Below are 19018 nucleotides of genomic sequence, written 5' to 3' on the forward strand. Positions count from 1 at the left end.
AATAAGCAAAATTATAAGTTTAATTAGGGCAATTGAGCCGGATTGCTGGAGGAGCTCAAGCTCGTGCGGCCATTCAGCAGCGTGGCTAGGCTCCGCCCCTCTATAGTAGTTCTATTCTTAAACATAGGAGCAGTATTATAGTAGTTCTATTCTTGTGCATAGAAGGCAGTATTATGGTAGTTATATTCCTGTACATAGGAGCAGTATTATAGCAGTTATATTCTTGTACATAGGAGCAATATTATAGTAGTTATATTCTTGTACATAGGTTCAGTATTATAGTAGTTCTATTCTTAAACATAGGAGCAGTATTATAGTAGTTATATTCTTGTACATAGGAGCAGTATTATAGTAGTTCTATTCTTGTGCATAGAAGGCAGTATTATGGTAGTTATATTCCTGTACATAGGAGCAGTATTATAGTAGTTATATTCTTGTACATAGGAGCAGTATTATAGTAGTTATATTCTTTTACATAGGAGCAGTATAATAGTAGTTATATTCTTGTACATAGGAGCAGTATTATAGTAGTTATATTCTTGTATATAGGAGGCAGTATTATAGTAGTTATATTCTTGTACATAGGAGCAGTATTATAGCAGTTATATTCTTGTACATAGGAGCAGTATTATAGTAGTTCTATTCTTGTACATAGGAGCAGTATTATAGTAGTTCTATTCTTAAACATAGAAGGCAGTATTATGGTAGTTATATTCTTGTACACAGGAGCAGTATTATAGTAGTTATATTCTTGTACATAGGAGGCAGTATTATAGTAGTTATATTCCTGTACATAGGAGCAGTATTATAGCAGTTATAATCTTGTACATAGGAGCAGTATTATAGTAGTTATATTCTTGTACATAGGGGCAGTATTATAGTAGTTGTATTTTTATACATAGGAGCAGTATTATAGTAGTTATATTCTTGTAAAACAGTTTTATGGCTGCTAGTGCTAGCGTACTAAAGATCCTAATGTTAACTGTTTCATTGCTCTACATATTTAAAGGGACCCTGTCACCTGGATTTTGGGTATAGAGCAGAGGACATGGGCTGCTAGATCGCCTCTAGCACATCTGCAATATCCATTCCCCATAGCTCTGTGCTTTTATTGTGTAAAAAAAACGATTTTATACATATGTAAATGAGGCAAGTATGAAGCCCAAGTAGCTATTACTAACGTTTCAGGAGTCCAGTCACGCCCAGTGTGAAGGAGCCCAGCACTGCCCCCGCATCCCCCGAATCTCCTCCTTGCTCCCCAATGTTACAAAGCTAGCGCGTGCGCAGTGTTGGCATAGTGTTCCTTCCCTGTGCTGGCATCAGCTTTAGGGAACGAACTGTGCATGCGCTAGGTCACACATCACGAGATTACAACGCTCTAGCTTTGTGACGTCGGGGAGCAAGGAGGAGGAGATTCAGAGGATGCGGGGCGGTGCTGGGCTCCTTCACAGTGGGCGTGGCTGCACTCCGAGAGTCAGAGAATGCCGGACTCCTCTCTGAAGCATGGAGGAGACAGGACTCATCTAAGGTTCATTTACATATATGGCAGGAACATTTATTTTAGGTTTTTCTCTGAACTGATAGTTCTTTCAGAATTAATTTTAATATCATTATTAATGTATTAAAAAGTATTTTTTAGAAAAGTGATTGGATAAATAGGCTTAGAAAGTGATGACGGGTTTCCTTTAAGACTGTATTTGATTATTTTGTATGTGATTTGTGTTCTATTGAATTAAGCTTTGCTTCCCTGCTGTCATGGGGGTGCACCGATCTTATAGGGCCCCATAACAAAACTTGGCATCACCCACTCAGTATCCCAGTATGCGTGTGTCAGTCAATCCCAGGCAATGCAGAATGTAAACTTCAACACCCCAGATTCCTGATGATTTATTTTTTATTAAGTTTAAGAAATTTTGATTTTAAAACAACTTTATTCAGCTTTTATGTCACAAAGAGTGGAACAGGTGTTTCATAAATATAGCACTCAATTTGAACAGCATATTTACAGTGTATTCACTACAGACAACTGGCATAAAGACATTGATAAATACTCTGCTTCCCATCTATTAGAAAGCTTGATGCCTGATGCCACCACTAGGGGGAGCTCAGTGCATAGGAATTTATACAATGAGCTGTATGCAATGGGAGCTGTAATAATCCCTTTGCATTAGTGTCACGGAATGTGTACAGGAAACAAGACAACACAAAATGAATATACGACTCACTGGATCCAAAACTAAGGAACAAAAAGGGAGACCCCTGCATAAGACCTGGCTCTCTCCCTTACTGCTCAGCCTATGCGAAAATCCCAATGGTAGATGATCGCATATCCTCGTACCTCGACTGTATAACACCTGAACACCCTACAATAGTGAGGGGACACGACCACCGGCTCCCTACACTAGATACGGAGGGAGTCAGGGTCACCTGGGATCCAGCAAACAGAAAAACACAAATTAATGCACAACACTTATCTTGTAGAAGACTGAGAAGTAGGATCAGCATGCACACACACTCCAGGAAGTAATATAAACCGCACACTGATGCACTATGGGGAGGAATTTAAAGGGATGCCATCAGTACAACTACATGACAGCTGAGAGAGGCTAACGAGATGAGGAACTGAAAGCAAAACAAAGGAAGCTCAAGGGGGAGGTTCTGAAAGGCATCTGTCAGAGCTTCTCAGATGTCTGGTGGTGACAATTAGGCTCCTGCTAGCGGTGGCTGCATCATTAAAATGCAATGTTTTCATGTCCAGAAGAAAAGAAGCAGTTCAGAGAGGGGATTATAATGATCTGATTACATTAGTTGTTGGTTGTAAAGCAGCTGTTTGGTCAGCACTGGGGTGTAGGGGGTGCACATTCCAGCGGGGTAACATCTGCCCTAGTGGATGCTTTTCAGTAGGTAAACATGCATGAACAAATGTCTTGTGTCATTCTGTGCTGGTCAATATTGTTGGCCCCATTGTTTACAGTGCTGCGCATCTCCTGTGAAACTACAGGTTGCTTTATGCTAAACACATGTGTTAGGAGATCACAGCACATAGTGTGTGTACATGCATGCCTGCAGCTGGGATACACACTTGTATATGATGAAGCTTTCTAAGGTCGGCCACGCTACCCATGCACATTCTTGATGTGTTATTGCACAGTTATCATGGATAATGTTACTGCTGCCTCCTGTGTGGGATGTTACTGCTGCCTCCTGTGTGTCTCATATAATGATTACTTGAACAAAAAAGAACTGTCTGCTCAATGTCAATGTGAGGCCCCTTCTAAGAAACAAATTGTTGTATCCATTCTTATAATTTTAGTGAAACTGCGTGTTTGTTGTGTGCCTGAGGTGTAGGTGTGCACATTCACCATCTCATCACTTCAGGCCGATATGGAGAACATTCACACTCACAGGGTTCCGGGAAGCTGAGATATGGGGAGGTGAGGAGTCGGCCAATAGCTCCTCATATTGCATAATACTCCAAAGTAAAAAAGGGAGGATCCATCCAAGGCTTTAGTAAGTTACATCTAATAAAAGTACACCTTCTCAGCATAAAAACGCACTAGTGGTAGTGTGAAATCATAACTGAGAAGTGGTACATTTATTGGATAGAACTTAAAACAGCCTTGGATTTTACATGCACATTGAATCCTCCCCATTTTTGACTCTGGGTTAGGCTACTTTCACACTTGCGTTCGGGGCTCCGCTTATGAGTTCCGTTTGAAGGCTCTCACAAGCGGCCCCGAACGGATCCGTCCAGCCCTAATGCATTCTGAGTGGATACCGATCCGCTCAGAATGCATCAGTCTGGCACCGTTTGTCCTCCGCTCCGCTCAGCAGGCGGACACCTGAACGCTGCTTGCAGCGTTCGGGTGTCCGCCTGGCTGTGCGGAGGCAAACGGATCCGTCCAGACTTACAATGTAAGTCAATGGGGACGGATCCGTTTGAAGTTGACACAGTATGGCTCAATTTTCAAACGGATCCGTCCCCCATTGACTTTCAATGTAAAGTCAAAATGGATCCGTTTGCACTATCATGAACAAAAAAAATAAAAAAATTTTATTTATTTTTTTGTTCATGGTAATGCAAACGGATCCGTTCTGAACGGAGCCACCGTCTGCATTAATATGAGCGGATCCGTTCAGAACGGATCCGATCGAACGCTAGTGTGAAAGTAGCCTTATTGCTGAATCCATTCATGTGGGTGAGCTGTTTTTTTTCTTTGTTTCAGACATCCGATGATGATGAACTGATCAAAGGATGTCCTACATAAAGTACGGCAAGATTCACGGTGATCAGCTTTAATCTGTGGCAGCAATGTGTAATTTCCCTACAGCACTCCCACAGGAGAAATGAAGTATTACACCTTTCCCTTTGTTAACTGAAACTTTTCTTATAGAGTGTATGCAAGTTGGTTAACTAAACCAGCCGATCCTTTTAAGGTTTGAAAAACAAGACAAATTGACCCTCTTCCCCAGAGCCACATCTGTACAATCTAACCTGGAAGGCACATACATTTTTTTTTTTTTCTTTTGGGTGATCCTAATGTCCTAGGGATGGCTAATCATATACATATCCCTAATGTTATATCATAGAGACGTGCGGCTTCAGCGCTTCTTCAGGTCACATGGTATCACTCAATTATGAGCGTGTGGTTTCACTTTGGTACTAGAAGGGCAGGGAAGGGGGTTGAGCAAAAAGTAATTAAAAAATGCAAGTTTGTAGGAGACGTGTGCATCAGGTAGATACCCGTAGGGTTGTACCAGGAAGTAATGTGGACAGAATTTAGTCAGTAACCTCTGTGTGGTGACGGTGGGAACCAGTATTACCTTTGCTGGCACTGCTTGTGTTTACAGCACATTCTTTTCAGGTGTAGGGGCTCAGATACAAACCTGTTCCTCTACTCTTAGTGTACGGTTCACTTCTCAAAAGCCAGACTGTCTTTTCTGACTGAATCCCAATCTAAATATTTTCTTAATTCAAGTGATTTACAATGCGTTCAGAAAGTCTTCAGCTCTTTTCAGCTTTTTTTCCCCATTTTGCTGACTGCAGGTGAGACTTTTATGGTATATCGACAGGAGTGCGGTACAGGCAGGTCCCACCACAGGTCCCTTTCTTTCATAGAAGTAAATCAAGAGAGCCACACATGTGGAACCACCTCTCATACACTGCAGTAGGCAAATGAAGCCTTGTTCTCGTCTGACTGGGACACATTTACTGCAGTGTCTGCGCCTGTTTTAGACAGTCTATTTTTTAAAGAGGACCTGTCGCCACTCCAGACATGCCCTTTTTAATACCTACATGTGTTCCCCGTGTAATAACAATTCTGGAGCATCTGTTCTTATGACTCTGTGTTGTGCCATTCCTTTATTATTCCTGCTAGAAGTTATGAATGACTTGCTAGCAGTCTGCAGTAAGGGTACAGAGGGGTGGTAACCAGTTGGAGGTGTGTACCTGCACAGTCTGACAATGGCAGCACTGACTTGTTAAAGTCAGACTGTGCAGGGACACACCTCCAACTAGTTAACACCCCTCTGTACCCTTACTGCAGACTGCTAGCAAGTCATTCATAACTTCTAGCAGAAATAATAAAGGAATGGCACAACACAGAGTCATAAGAGCAGATGCTCCAGAATTGTTATTACATGGGGAACTCATGTAGCTAGTAAATCAGACGAGTCAGGAGTGGGAACGGGTCCAAGTTTCATTTACCAACTCATTTTGTGCCTGTTTAGGAGGCATTTGTGCCTTGTTCGTTTAATTCTTATTTTGAGACAAATTTTGGAGTTCTCTTTGCATTGTGCCTTATCTCCGAAGTATTTATGTTGGTGCACCTTTTTGTGCACCTGAATTAGCCGCATAAACAGTTTTATTTCTATTCCACCCCTGACCAGGCTCAGGGCTCATGCACACGAACATATTTTCTTTCCGTGTCCATTCAGTTTTTTTTTGCAGACCGTATACGGAACCATTCATTTCAATGGGTCCACAAAAGAAACGGAAGTTACTCCATGTTCATTCCGTTTCTGTATGTCCGTATTTCCGTTCCGCAAAAAAATAGAACATGTCCTATTATTGTCCGCATTACGGACAAGGAAGGGACTGTTCTATTAGGGGCCAGCTATTCCGTTCCGCAAAATATAGATAGTTTTGACTTTTTTCTGGTCATTTGCGCAATTTTTTCATGCACAGACCAACGAGACAAGTCTTAGCGAATATGAACATGTCTTACAAGAAAACGAGGTTAGACTTTAAACCAGATACAATTAAACTGATTTATTAAGGCATAATACATTTGGAGCAATTTAATAACAGGCATTTCAAATACGCCAGTCTCCTAAAAAAAGGCGAGCTTAATAAATGTGTCACATTGTGTCTATCGGACTTTTATGGCATAGAAAAGTCAGAGATGGGAATACTCCTTTAAATGATGGTTGCGTGATATTGCAGGTTTAGCCTATGGTTGCTATATGGGAATGCATGTAATATTTTAAAAATCGGCTACAGCATTTGGTCCAAACTGGATGTTGCTTAAAGGGGTTAATGAGGTTGGCGCCCTTTTGCTTACTGTTTTTTTTGCAAATCCCCACCCTGGCCAGACCTGCAAAGAGAAGCATACTTACATGCTCAAAGCCACTGCTGGGTCCGTGCTCCTTCACCAGTTTTAATCCCCCTGCACTGGAGTCACATGTGCCTAAGTTATTGAGAGCATCTCTGACCCTCCTTGCACCAGAAAGGCCCTGCCTCTTTTCTCATGACTATTTAAAAAAAAATTGCAAGCAGTGCAAAAAGTTGCAAGTTTTGGCACAAATAGGACATGTTCCATAAATTGCGTCCTTTTTATGTCTCAATAGTGGCGTGAAAGCTTTAATAAATCTACCCCAATGTGTTTCATGAGATGGCGTCTGAAAAATGACACAACAATTCTGTGATGACTGTAATGTAAAGTTGTGTTTGATATGACTTTACTCTGTAACTGTAACACACTGCTAGTGCAGGTAAATGCAGTGCTAAAGAAACTGTAGCCAAAGCTACTGAGTGCATTAGTTTAGGTGTGCCCCTGGAGGTCAAGGTGTCTCATGTGAAGTGGGGTCACAGTAACCCCATGAGTATCTACTGTGCTAATAACAAACACCTTAGCTATGTGCTTGCAGATTCTGAAAACTAATTAGTCAGCCAATATTGTGGATGATGTTGTATTATCACGTCCTGTAGATTCATTTGATTGCCAGACAGCAAATCCTGACAAGGAAGGTAAGTTGTAAGTGATAGCATATATAACTTTTATATCGATAATAGAACTGATAATAGAACAAAGCATACTATATAGATACAGTAGCAGAACCAAGCTTACTGTATAGTTACTGTTGAAGAACCAAGCCTACTGTATAGATACAGTTGAAGAACCAAGCTTACTGTATAGATACTGTTGAAGAACCAAGCTTACTGTGTAGATACGGTAGAAGAACCAAGCTTACTGTGTAGATACGGTAGAAGAACCAAGCTTACTGTATAGATGCGGTAGAAGAACCAAGCTTACTGTATAGATACTGTTGAAGAACCAAGCTTACTCTATAGATACGGTAGAAGAACCAAGCTTACTGTGTAGATACTGTAGAAGAACCAAGCTTACTGTATAGATACGGTAGAAGAACCAAGCTTACTGTGTAGATACTGTAGAAGAACCAAGCTTACTCTATAGATACGGTAGAGGAACCAAGCTTACTCTATAGATACGGTAGAAGAACCAAGCTTACTGTGTAGATACGGTAGAAGAACCAAGCTTACTGTGTAGATACGGTAGAAGAACCAAGCTTACTGTATAGTTACTGTTGAAGAACCAAGCCTACTGTATAGATACAGTTGAAGAACCAAGCTTACTGTATAGATACTGTTGAAGAACCAAGCTTACTGTGTAGATACGGTAGAAGAACCAAGCTTACTGTGTAGATACGGTAGAAGAACCAAGCTTACTGTATAGATGCGGTAGAAGAACCAAGCTTACTGTATAGATACTGTAGAAGAACCAAGCTTACTGTATAGATACTGTAGAAGAACCAAGCTTACTCTATAGATACGGTAGAAGAACCAAGCTTACTGTGTAGATACTGTAGAAGAACCAAGCTTACTGTATAGATACGGTAGAAGAACCAAGCTTACTGTGTAGATACTGTAGAAGAACCAAGCTTACTCTATACATACGGTAGAGGAACCAAGCTTACTCTATAGATACGGTAGAAGAACCAAGCTTACTCTATAGATACGGTAGAAGAACCAAGCTTACTGTGTAGATACTGTAGAAGAACCAAGCTTACTGTGTAGATACGGTAGAAGAACCAAGCTTACTGTATAGATGCGGTAGAAGAACCAAGCTTACTGTATAGATACTGTAGAAGAACCAAGCTTACTGTATAGATACTATAGAAGAACCAAGCTTACTGTGTAGATACTGTAGAAGAACCAAGCTTACTGTGTAGATACGGTAGAAGAACCAAGCTTACTGTATAGATGCGGTAGAAGAACCAAGCTTACTGTATAGATGCGGTAGAAGAACCAAGCTTACTGTATAGATACTGTAGAAGAACCAAGCTTACTGTGTAGATACGGTAGAAGAACCAAGCTTACTGTGTAGATGCGGTAGAAGAACCAAGCTTACTGTATAGATACTGTAGAAGAACCAAGCTTACTGTGTAGATACTGTAGAAGAACCAAGCTTACTGTATAGATGCGGTAGAAGAACCAAGCTTACTGTATAGATGCGGTAGAAGAACCAAGCTTACTGTATAGATGCGGTAGAAGAACCAAGCTTACTATTATAGATACTGTAGAAGAACCAAGCTTACTGTATAGATACTGTAGAAGAACCAAGCTTACTGTATAGATACGGTAGAACCAAGCTTACTGTATAGATGCGGTAGAAGAACCAAGCTTACTGTATAGATACTGTAGAAGAACCAAGCTTACTGTATAGATACTGTAGAAGAACCAAGCTTACTGTATAGATACGGTAGAAGAACCAAGCTTACTGTATAGATACGGTAGAAGAACCAAGCTTACTGTATAGATACGGTAGAAGAACCAAGCTTACTGTATAGATATAGTAGCAAAACCAAGCTTACTGTTATAGTATCTTCTTACAGCCGCAGCCCATTTCTCATTGATATGGAGTCTATGAAGATAGTGGGGTTAAAAGAGAGATAGGAGGCAGCGCCTCATGTGTGGTATTGTATATTAATAGGTGCAAGAGATGGATAAAAAACTCTTACCAGAAGGTGTTGTGAAAAGTCACAACACCTATATGAAGCTTGTGCTGATTTTCCCGATCAGCGTGCGGGGTGCCTGCGCTGCTGCCTAGGTTCCAGCCCCGTGCCTTGGAAGCTTTCGTCGGGGAGAAGTAAGTTGCAGAAGAAGAAAGAAGATGAACCTTTGGATGGCGCTGTCAGCAGGAGTCAGAAGCAGGTAGGTATTGATAACAATACTTTTATTTTCAGTCAACGCGTTTCAGGGGCGGAGGGCCCCCTTCATCAGGACAGTATACAATAATTGTATACTGTCCTGATGAAGGGGGCCCTCCGCCCCTGAAACGCGTTGACTGAAAATAAAAGTATTGTTATCAATACCTACCTGCTTCTGACTCCTGCTGACAGCGCCATCCAAAGGTTCATCTTCTTTCTTCTTCTGCAAGATAGTGGGGTTGGCATATAGTGTAATTCGCTGTTAAAGGGAATCACTTCAGCAAATGGCATTAATCATGTAGATAAAGTGCTATGTGCTTGCAGATTCTAAAAACTTATTAGTCAGTCAATATTGTGGATGTTGTATTATCACGTCCTGTAGATTCATTTGATTGCCAGACAGCAAATCTTGACGAGGAAGGTAAGTTATAAGTGATAGCATATATAACTTTTATATAGATAATAGGACTGATAATAGAACAACGCTTACTATATAGATACAGTAGCAGAACCAAGCTTACTGTGTAGATACTGTTGAAGAACCAAGCTTAGGGCTCTTTCACACTTGCGTTGTCCGGATCCGGCGTGTACTCCATTTGCTGGAATTACACGCCGGATCCGGAAAAACGCAAGTGAACTGAAAGCATTTGAAGACGGAGCCGTCTTCAAAATGCGTTCAGTGTTACTATGGCAGCCAGGACACTATTAAAGTCCTGGTTGCCATAGTAGTAGTGGGGAGCGGGGGAGCAGTATACTTACCGTCCGTGCGGCTCCCGGGGCGCTCCAGAATGACGTCAGAGCGCCCCATGCGCATGGATGACGTGCCATGCGATCACGTCATCCATGCGCGTGGGGCGCCCTGACGTCACTCTGGAGCGCCCCGGGAGCCGCACGGACGGTAAGTATGCTGCTCCCCCGCTCCCCACTACACTTTACCATGGCTGCCAGGACTTTAGCGTCCCGGCAGCCATGGTAACCATTCAGAAAAAGCTAAACGTCGGATCTGGCAATGCGCTGAAACGACGTTTAGCTTAAGGCCGGATCCGGATTAATGCCTTTCAATGGGCATTAATTCCGGATCAGGCCTTGCGGCAAGTGTTCAGGATTTTTGGCCGGAGCAAAAAGCGCAGCATGCTGCGGTATTTTCTCCGGCCAAAAAACGTTCCGTTCCGGAACTGAAGACATCCTGATGCATCCTGAACGGATTTCTCTCCATTCAGAATGCATTAGGATAAAACTGATCAGGATTCTTCCGGCATAGAGCCCCGACGACGGAACTCTATGCCGGAAGAAAAGAACGCAAGTGTGAAAGAACCAAGCTTACTGTATAGATACGGTAGAAGAACCGAGCTTACTGTGTAGATGCGGTAGAAGAACCAAGCTTACTGTTATAGTATCTGCTTACAGCCGCAGCCCATTTCTCATTGATATGGAGTCTATGAAGATGGTGGGGTTGGCTTATAGTGTAATTCACTGTTAAAGGGGTTGTCTCACTTCAGCAAATGGCATTAATCATGTAGATAATAAACACCTTTAAATAAGTACACAAAGATCCCAAAATATTTTTTAAAATATATATTATCTTTATTAGAAAATCAAAGTATGAACATGATTACATTACTTATAACAATTTATTGAAAAAGTAGTATCAAGCCTTTAGAGTGAAGCTAACTAATAGCTAAAGAGCCTTTTTATAAAGTATGACTATTCTCATGGAAAGGAAAACATCTAGGTCTGAACACTGCACTATGGTGGACTCTGTAAGGATATGTATCTGGGGTGCACTAGGAACATTATACTAGGAGCAAACTCCCATGTTACTATATTAAAGAGACTATCACCTGTCCAGTGAGCAAAATTCTAATTGATGAAGCTGAAGTCTAACAGTACTAACCGTTTGATGAACCAGTCTGGAGGGGTAAGGTTGAGGCTCTGGATCTCCCCGACGTACGTTTCGCCGTTCTGCGTCCTCAGGAGGAGTAAATTAATGGGGCTAGATGACCAGTTTATATTAAGGAATGTTGTCCAATGAGTGGAGGCACTTGGAATCACGTGTGCAGGCTAAATCGAGATAGGCTGTGCTGGCGCATGACACGTCACTTCCGGCCGCTGCTGTAATTGCTTCCGCCCGTCCCCTGAGTCCGACGGCAGCAAGGGCAGCCGCGTGTCGCGTGCGGCACGGGCTGACGTCACCGGCGTCTGATCTCCTTGGAGACGGAGGGAAGCCTGCTGGCCGCAGGACCGTCATGCGCACTGTGCCGCTCTCGTCAGATACAATGCGTGCCTGAATTGGCGGCTGATACAGTGGTATGTGACATATTTAGAGAAGCACGTGGAAAAGAACTTTAGTTTGTTATAGTAGCGGTATCCATATTTAGAAACTCTACAAAATATCGGCCTGAGGATATAGGCTGTTCATGAAAAAAAGATGGAATAATCATGAATAATATTCTACAGCCACCGTTACTAATGTGAGTTTTCTTTAAAATTAATATATACTTTAAACTATTATTTAATATCAGGTTAAAAATGAATTCATGTATGGCAACAATATTTGTGGCACTACTAACAAGTGATATAATAACATTAAATCTTAAATATTTAAGTGAAATACTATGATAATTAGTGTAAAATATCAAAAAGGAAAAAAGGAGGGGGGAGGGGGGGGGGAAGAAAGGGGGGGGGGGGAAGGTGGGGGGGGGGGTATGAAGTGGGGAAAGGAGGGGGGAGGGAAGGTGGGGAAAAGAAGTGCCTTTTTATGCATGATTAACATCATGGATTATTAGTTATACATTAATAAATAACAATGTACAGATCAATAAAGTGCTTTAGTGCTAATTGAATATAAATCCAATTGCCGGCATTGATCAGCTGTTAATTAAAGTGACAGTGCACAAAGGACAATATTATTAGTGCAAAAATATAATATAAAAGAAAGATATGAACATCTTATTTATAAATACTATGTTATTCTGTAGTCCGCCTTTAGAAATTAAAGGAGGTTTAATAGGGCTAATAATTCATTTAAAGAAGCCACCAACGTAACAGTCCATTAAATCTGTCCTCTATAGGACCAAACGTGCTGTATCTTCTCCTGATGGATTCAATCGCCAGAATAGTACTTGTTACTTCTCTTAAGAGGTCGCACATGTATCTAGAAAGATGGAGCCTATACTAATTTTGGACAAAAAGAAACCAAAGTAAGTATATATGGTCATAATTGAATGAACCTGTTAAAAATAATAGTAATAATAATATTATGTAAGGATACTATATCCTGAAATAATTAAGAGACGTTAAAAAACATTTATTTTCCCCATAAAATAAGTTTAAAAGACACAGTACCTCAGAGGAAGGAACTAAAGCCGAAATTTTCATTAAGTCCTACCGGTGTGAGGGAATTTAATCGAAAGATCCATTGGCTTTCTAGTTGTGCTAATTTTTTACCCTTATTTCCTCCTCTAGTCCCTAGATGGATTAAATCGATTCCCCTAAACTTAAGTCCACTTGGATTAGCTTTGTGGAAGATCTTAAAGTGTTTGGGTATGGTTTTTAGGTTTGCTAGATCATCTTCATCGTTCGCCTTTTCTATGTCCCTGACATGTTCTCTAATCCTTTTACGCAATTCTCGTGTGGTCAGGCCTACATATATTTTATCACACGGACAAGTAGCATAATATACTACTCCCGTGGAGGAGCAGGATATATACTCCCGAATCTCATAAGTTCTTTGTTTATTTGCGTCCGTGAAAACATTGGTCCTTTCCATATTCCTGCAGGCTTTGCATCTACCGCAAGCATAGGAGCCGCCTTTCATTTCATCCTTTATTCCAACTGTCTCAGGTATGTAATGGCTGTGAACCAGAATATCTTTTAAATTTTTGGACCTTCTTGCAGTGATTAGGGGTCTATTGATGACAATTTGTTTTAGTTTAATATCAGTTAGAAGCACCTCCCAATGTTTATTTAGGACTTTATTGATTTGCCCCCACTGTCTATTGTAATTAGTTATGAATCTTGGTTCCTGGCTCTGATCTTTATTAATTTTATCATTAGGGTATAGCAATTTTTCTCTTGTTCTTTGTTTTGCCACATTCATACTTTTTTTGAGTTGCCGATTGCTGTACCCCCTATCTAGAAATCTGTCTTTCATTATTTTAGATTGTTTGTGGTATTGAGTTGTTTCTGAACAGATTCTTTTCAGCCTTAGAAACTGACCTGTGGGGATTCCGTTGATAGTTGTCCTGGGATGTGCTGACTCTGCATGTAGGATGGAATTTACTGCCGTCTTTTTTCTGTAGATGTCTGTTTTGAGCATTCCATCCTCACCCACCGAAATATGAAGATCCAGAAAATCCAGCTCTCTAGCAGCCTGAAAGGTAAGTTTGATGTTAAGCTCGTTTGTATTGAGCATACACATAAAATCATTTAGATCCTCCAATGGTCCTTCCCAAATAAATAGGATATCGTCAATGTAGCGTATCCAATTATGGACCTTATCTACATTGACGATTTGCCCATCCTGAAAAATGGACCTTTCCCATGCTCCAAGGAATAAGTTGGCATACGAGGGGGCACAAGTGGCCCCCATCGCAACCCCCTGCAGTTGCAAATAATATTTGTCCTTGAAGACGAAAAAGTTGTGTTCCAGTATAAATTGTAGAAGGTTCAAGATAAAACCATTGAAATGTTGGTCACAATTATTACCTTTCAGGAAATCCGCTGTTGCCTTCAGGCCATTGTCATGTCTGATACTTGTGTATAATGATTCGACGTCTGCCGTAACCAGCCACATGTCATCTTCCATTTGGATATTTTGTAGTCTTTTTAACACTGCTGTAGTATCCTGTACGAATGACGGTAAATTGGCCACCTGCAATTGCAAATAATAATCTACAAAGCGGCAGATATTCTCGCAAAGACCTTCATTGCCAGCCACAATTGGCCTTCCTGGTGGATCTTCTTTATTTTTGTGGATTTTGGGGATGATATAAAAGGTTGGCGTCCTAGGATGAATTACTTGTAGAGTTTCCAAAGTCTTTTTGGGGATGATATTATTTTCAAAAGCCTGCAGAAGCATTTCACATAGGTTCTCCTGAAAAGTTAGTATGGGATTATTAGGCATGCATTTATAGCAAGTTTTGTCCTTTAATAACTTAAAGACTTGTTTTTCATACATTTCTGAGGGCCAGATTACAACGTTGCCCCCTTTGTCTGCTTGTTTAATTACAATGCCTTTAAGTTTTTTTAAATCTTGTAAGGCATTGTTTTCAACTCTAGTCAGGTTGAATCTCCCTGTTTCTTTTTCTAATTTTTTCAGGTCCTCGCAGACCAATTTGACAAAAATGTCCAAAGCAGGACAAATATTAAATGGCGGGAAAGTTGTGGACTTTTTGCCCATACCTCTGGGCAATAGGCTTACCTGTTCTTCACCCTCATTTTCTTTCTCTAAGTCTTCCAAAATTTGAAGAGCCTCCATTTCTGCTAGTGTGTTGAACCATTGATGTTCTTCTCCATGGAAATGTAAACGTTTTAAAAGCAGTTTCCGGGCATACAAGTGTACATCTTTGGTCACTGTAAAAAGATCCATGTTAGTTGTGGGGCAAAAACTGAGTCCTTTAGATAACACTTTAAGTTGATCTGGTGTCAATATAACCTTTGAAAGGTTTATTACCTGTAATAGATCATCTTTTCCTTTTTTATTTTTGTTGTCATTTTTAATATCCAGTTTTCTTTTGCTTCCTTGATTACCACCCCTCCAGTTGGTTTTGGTTCTTCCTGATCTTAGAGTTACTTCATCATCTGCTATGTGCTTGCAGATTCTGAAAACTGATAAGTACTGATAACTGATAATACTGTAGAAGAACCAAGCTTACTGTATAGATACGATAGAAGAACCAAGCTTACTGTATAGATACGATAGAAGAACCAAGCTTACTGTGTAGATACGATAGAAGAACCAAGCTTACTGTGTAGATACGGTAGAAGAACCAAGCTTACTGTGTAGATACTGTTGAAGAACCAAGCTTACTGTGTAGATGCTGTAGAAGAACCAAGCTTACTGTGTAGATACTGTTGAAGAACCAAGCTTACTGTGTAGATACTGTTGAAGAACCAAGCTTACTGTGTAGATACGGTAGAAGAACCAAGCTTACTGTATAGATACGATAGAAGAACCAAGCTTACTGTATAGATACGATAGAAGAACCAAGCTTACTGTATAGATACGATAGAAGAACCAAGCTTACTGTGTAGATACGGTAGAAGAACCAAGCTTACTGTAGAGCAGGGGTCGGCAACCCCCGGCACGCGTGCCAGAGATGGCACGCAGGTCATATTTGACTGGCACGCACCACGACGCACTGCACCTTTAATTTTTTTAAATTCAGGTGCGTCTACTAGGCCCGCCCCACATGCTTCCCGCAGTGCCAACCAGCTACCAGACTCCACTGGGAACTCCTGGCCGCGGAACTAGAGAAACCGTATGTTGTATCCAGGGGGCCATTCTGACTGTGACATTGGTTCCCGTGCAGCAGGATGTGTGTTTGTCTCCCATTGGAACTTCCTGTTAGTGACTTGAGCCCACATGTGCAGCCTGGAAGCGGACTGTCATCCGCCAGATACCATTATTATGGTGTGTGTGACTGGATGTAGTGGCCGGCTGGCAGAGGGCACTGCCGCCTGGGAAACTACAACTCCCAGAATTTTGCTTGTTGCAGGAGTAGTAATGGCATAGGTGACAGCAGAGGGTTAGGAGTAGTAGTGGCATAGGTGACAGCAGAGGGTTAGGAGTAGTAGTGGCATAGGTGACAGCAGAGGGTTAGGAGTAGTAGTGGCATAGGTGACAGCAGAGGGTTAGGAGTAGTAGTGCCACAGGTGACAGCAGAGGGTTAGGAGTAGTAGTGCCACAGGTGACAGCAGAGGGTTAGGAGTAGTAGTGGCACAGGTGACAGCAGAGGGTTAGGAGTAGTAGTGGCACAGGTGACAGCAGAGGGTTAGGAGTAGTAGTGGCACAGGTGACAGCAGAGGGTTAGGAGTAGTAGTGGCACAGGTGACAGCAGAGGGTTAGGAGTAGTAGTGGCACAGGTGACAGCAGAGGGTTAGGAGTAGTAGTGGCACAGATGACAGCAGAGGGTTAGGAGTAGTAGTGGCACAGGTGACAGCAGAGGGTTAGGAGTAGTAGTGGCACAGATGACAGCAGAGGGTTAGGAGTAGTAGTGGCACAGATGACAGCAGAGGGTTAGGAGTAGTAGTGGCACAGGTGACAGCAGAGGGTTAGGAGTAGTAGTGGCATAGGTGACAGCAGAGGGTTAGGAGTAGTAGTGGCACAGATGACAGCAGAGGGTTAGGAGTAGTAGTGGCACAGGTGACAGCAGAGGGTTAGGAGTAGTAGTGGCACAGGTGACAGCAGAGGGTTAGGAGTAGTAGTGGCACAGGTGACAGCAGAGGGTTAGGAGTAGTAGTGGCACAGGTGACAGCAGAGGGTTAGGAGTAGTAGTGGCATAGGTGACAGCAGAGGGTTAGGAGTAGTAGTGGCACAGATGACAGCAGAGGGTTAGGAGTAGTAGTGGCACAGGTGACAGCAGAGGGTTAGGAGTAGTAGTGGCACAGGTGACAGCAGAGGGTTAGGAGTAGTAGTGGCATAGGTGACAGCAGAGGGTTAGGAGTAGTAGTGGCACAGGTGACAGCAGAGGGTTAGGAGTAGTAGTGGCACAGGTGACAGCAGAGGGTTAGGAGTAGTAGTGGCACAGGTGACAGCAGAGGGTTAGGAGTAGTAGTGGCATAGGTGACAGCAGAGGGTTAGGAGTAGTAGTGGCACAGGTGGCAGCAGGGGATGGTGTGATGGGGCAGTCAGATGGAAAGTTGATAGGGAGCTTGGAGAATGGGAGAAGCTTTGTGACTAAATTGGCGGTGGGTTTAGGATGGTGAGTCTGCATGTGACTGCTAGGGGTTATGGGGGGACAATATGGAGCAAGCTTCTGACAACTTTGGGGTGTGGGAGAATGGTGAGCCTGCATGTAACTGCTGGGGAAAATGGGGGGACAAGCTTCTGACAACTTTAGGGGGTGTGGAGGATAGTGAGCCTACATGTGATTGCTGGTAGGAATGGGGAACAAGCTTCTGACAACTTTGGGGGGGGTGGAGAATAGTGAGCCTACATGTGATTGCTGGAGGGGGGATGGGTAGCAAGCTTCTGACAACTTTAGGGGGTGTGGAGGATAGTGAGCCTACATATTATTGCTGAGGGGGGATGGCCAGCAAGCTTCTGACACTTTAGTGAGCCTATATGTGACTGCCAAAGGGACCTAAAAGTCTTCTCATATGAACTAAAGCTGGATCGTCTTTGCAAAGAAATTCAGGAACAAGGGTCGCATTGAGTAGTAAGGTAAACTGATTATTAGTTTTTTGTCACATACAGTTTGTTTTATAAGACCTTTCTGTATTGTCTGGCACACTGAGTGCTTCAACTTTGATTTTTTGATTTTTATCGGCACTCCATCCAAAAAAGGTTGCCGACCCCTGCTGTAGAGATACGGTAGAAGAACCAAGCTTACTGTGTAGATACTGTAGAAGAACCAAGCTTACTGTATGTAACTCGCGCATCGCATCCGCGCGGAATACTTGATGGGTTATTGGTTACTTACCCAGGGCCTACCATAACTTCCCCTTTTTCCCCCAACCAAGTACCAACCCAATAAGACACCACACGCTTTGCTTGGATTAAATCGGCCACAGCAGCCGTTTTATTAATAAAATAAATACATCCATAAATAACAATAACATTACAATTAACATTAACCCCTGACGAGAAAGATTGTAGAAGCCCCAAAATGTTACCATCCACCATAAGCCAACCTGGCAACTCCATCTTGCCTCCAGCCGTAAGCACCAGCTCGAAGACACCAACTGATGGATGCCTTCTCCAATTAACCAAGTACCTAAACTATGAGAGTCCAGCCCCACCATTGAGGCCCTCCCATTTCCACTACCGTCATAAACCACCAGCTTCTATGATCTCCCACCGCCCCGACTGCCGCGACATGGCCCACCAACCCTACAACTGCACCCCACAAACCTAAGGGAGGGAGGGAGGGAGATTGCTTTCCCCCATTTAACCCCTAAACTCCACCTACCTAATCACCCTAACCACTCCTCCCCACCACCGTTAACTAATTCCCACCCAGGCCCTTCCTACCAAAACCCATCATGGCGGCCTCCCCTTACCTGCGTCCTAGTCCGGCCTCTCTCGCCCGTGTGAAAGGGGCCTTAGACTTGAGCTATAATTTATGCCAGTTCCTGGAATAAATTATAATAAGTCCAGTGGGACGTTGAGGCTCTGCCCCTCCTGCTACACCTTGGGCCTTTTATAGTCACTTTAAAAAATTGATGAGAAGCGCAAAAAGTTGTAAATATGGTGTGCTACATAATTTGTGACTTTTGTGGCCGTAGTTTAAAAATGTGCAAGGAATGAGCAGATGAGTCCAGGCACTGAGACAAGAATTCGATGTGTGGCTTCTGCCCAATTTGACTTGATTGACAATTTTTGGCCTGCTCTGGATGTCCAGTT

At 42.4% G+C, this 19018-nt stretch overlaps 1 protein-coding gene across 6 annotated transcripts in view; it reads left to right on the forward strand.

Moving 5' to 3' along the window:
- Positions 1–7222: 7222 nt before the first annotated feature.
- LOC122920145 (keratin, type I cytoskeletal 9-like) overlaps positions 7223–19018 on the forward strand; it is a 125769-nt gene continuing 113973 nt past the window's right edge. For 3 of the 6 annotated variants that reach the window (XR_006386883.1, XM_044269358.1, XM_044269363.1), the window contains exons 1-3: positions 7226–7249; positions 13230–13293; positions 13752–13829. The gene's annotated coding sequence lies outside the window, so the exon portion shown is untranslated. Of the gene's footprint in view, positions 7250–12574; positions 12651–13229; positions 13294–13654; positions 13830–19018 lie in introns of those variants that run through there. The other 3 variants (XM_044269360.1, XM_044269359.1, XM_044269361.1) reach the window with 3 other exon arrangements.

The sequence above is a fragment of the Bufo gargarizans genome, chromosome 10 (assembly GCF_014858855.1).
Source record: "Bufo gargarizans isolate SCDJY-AF-19 chromosome 10, ASM1485885v1, whole genome shotgun sequence".
Lineage (NCBI taxonomy): Eukaryota > Metazoa > Chordata > Amphibia > Anura > Bufonidae > Bufo > Bufo gargarizans.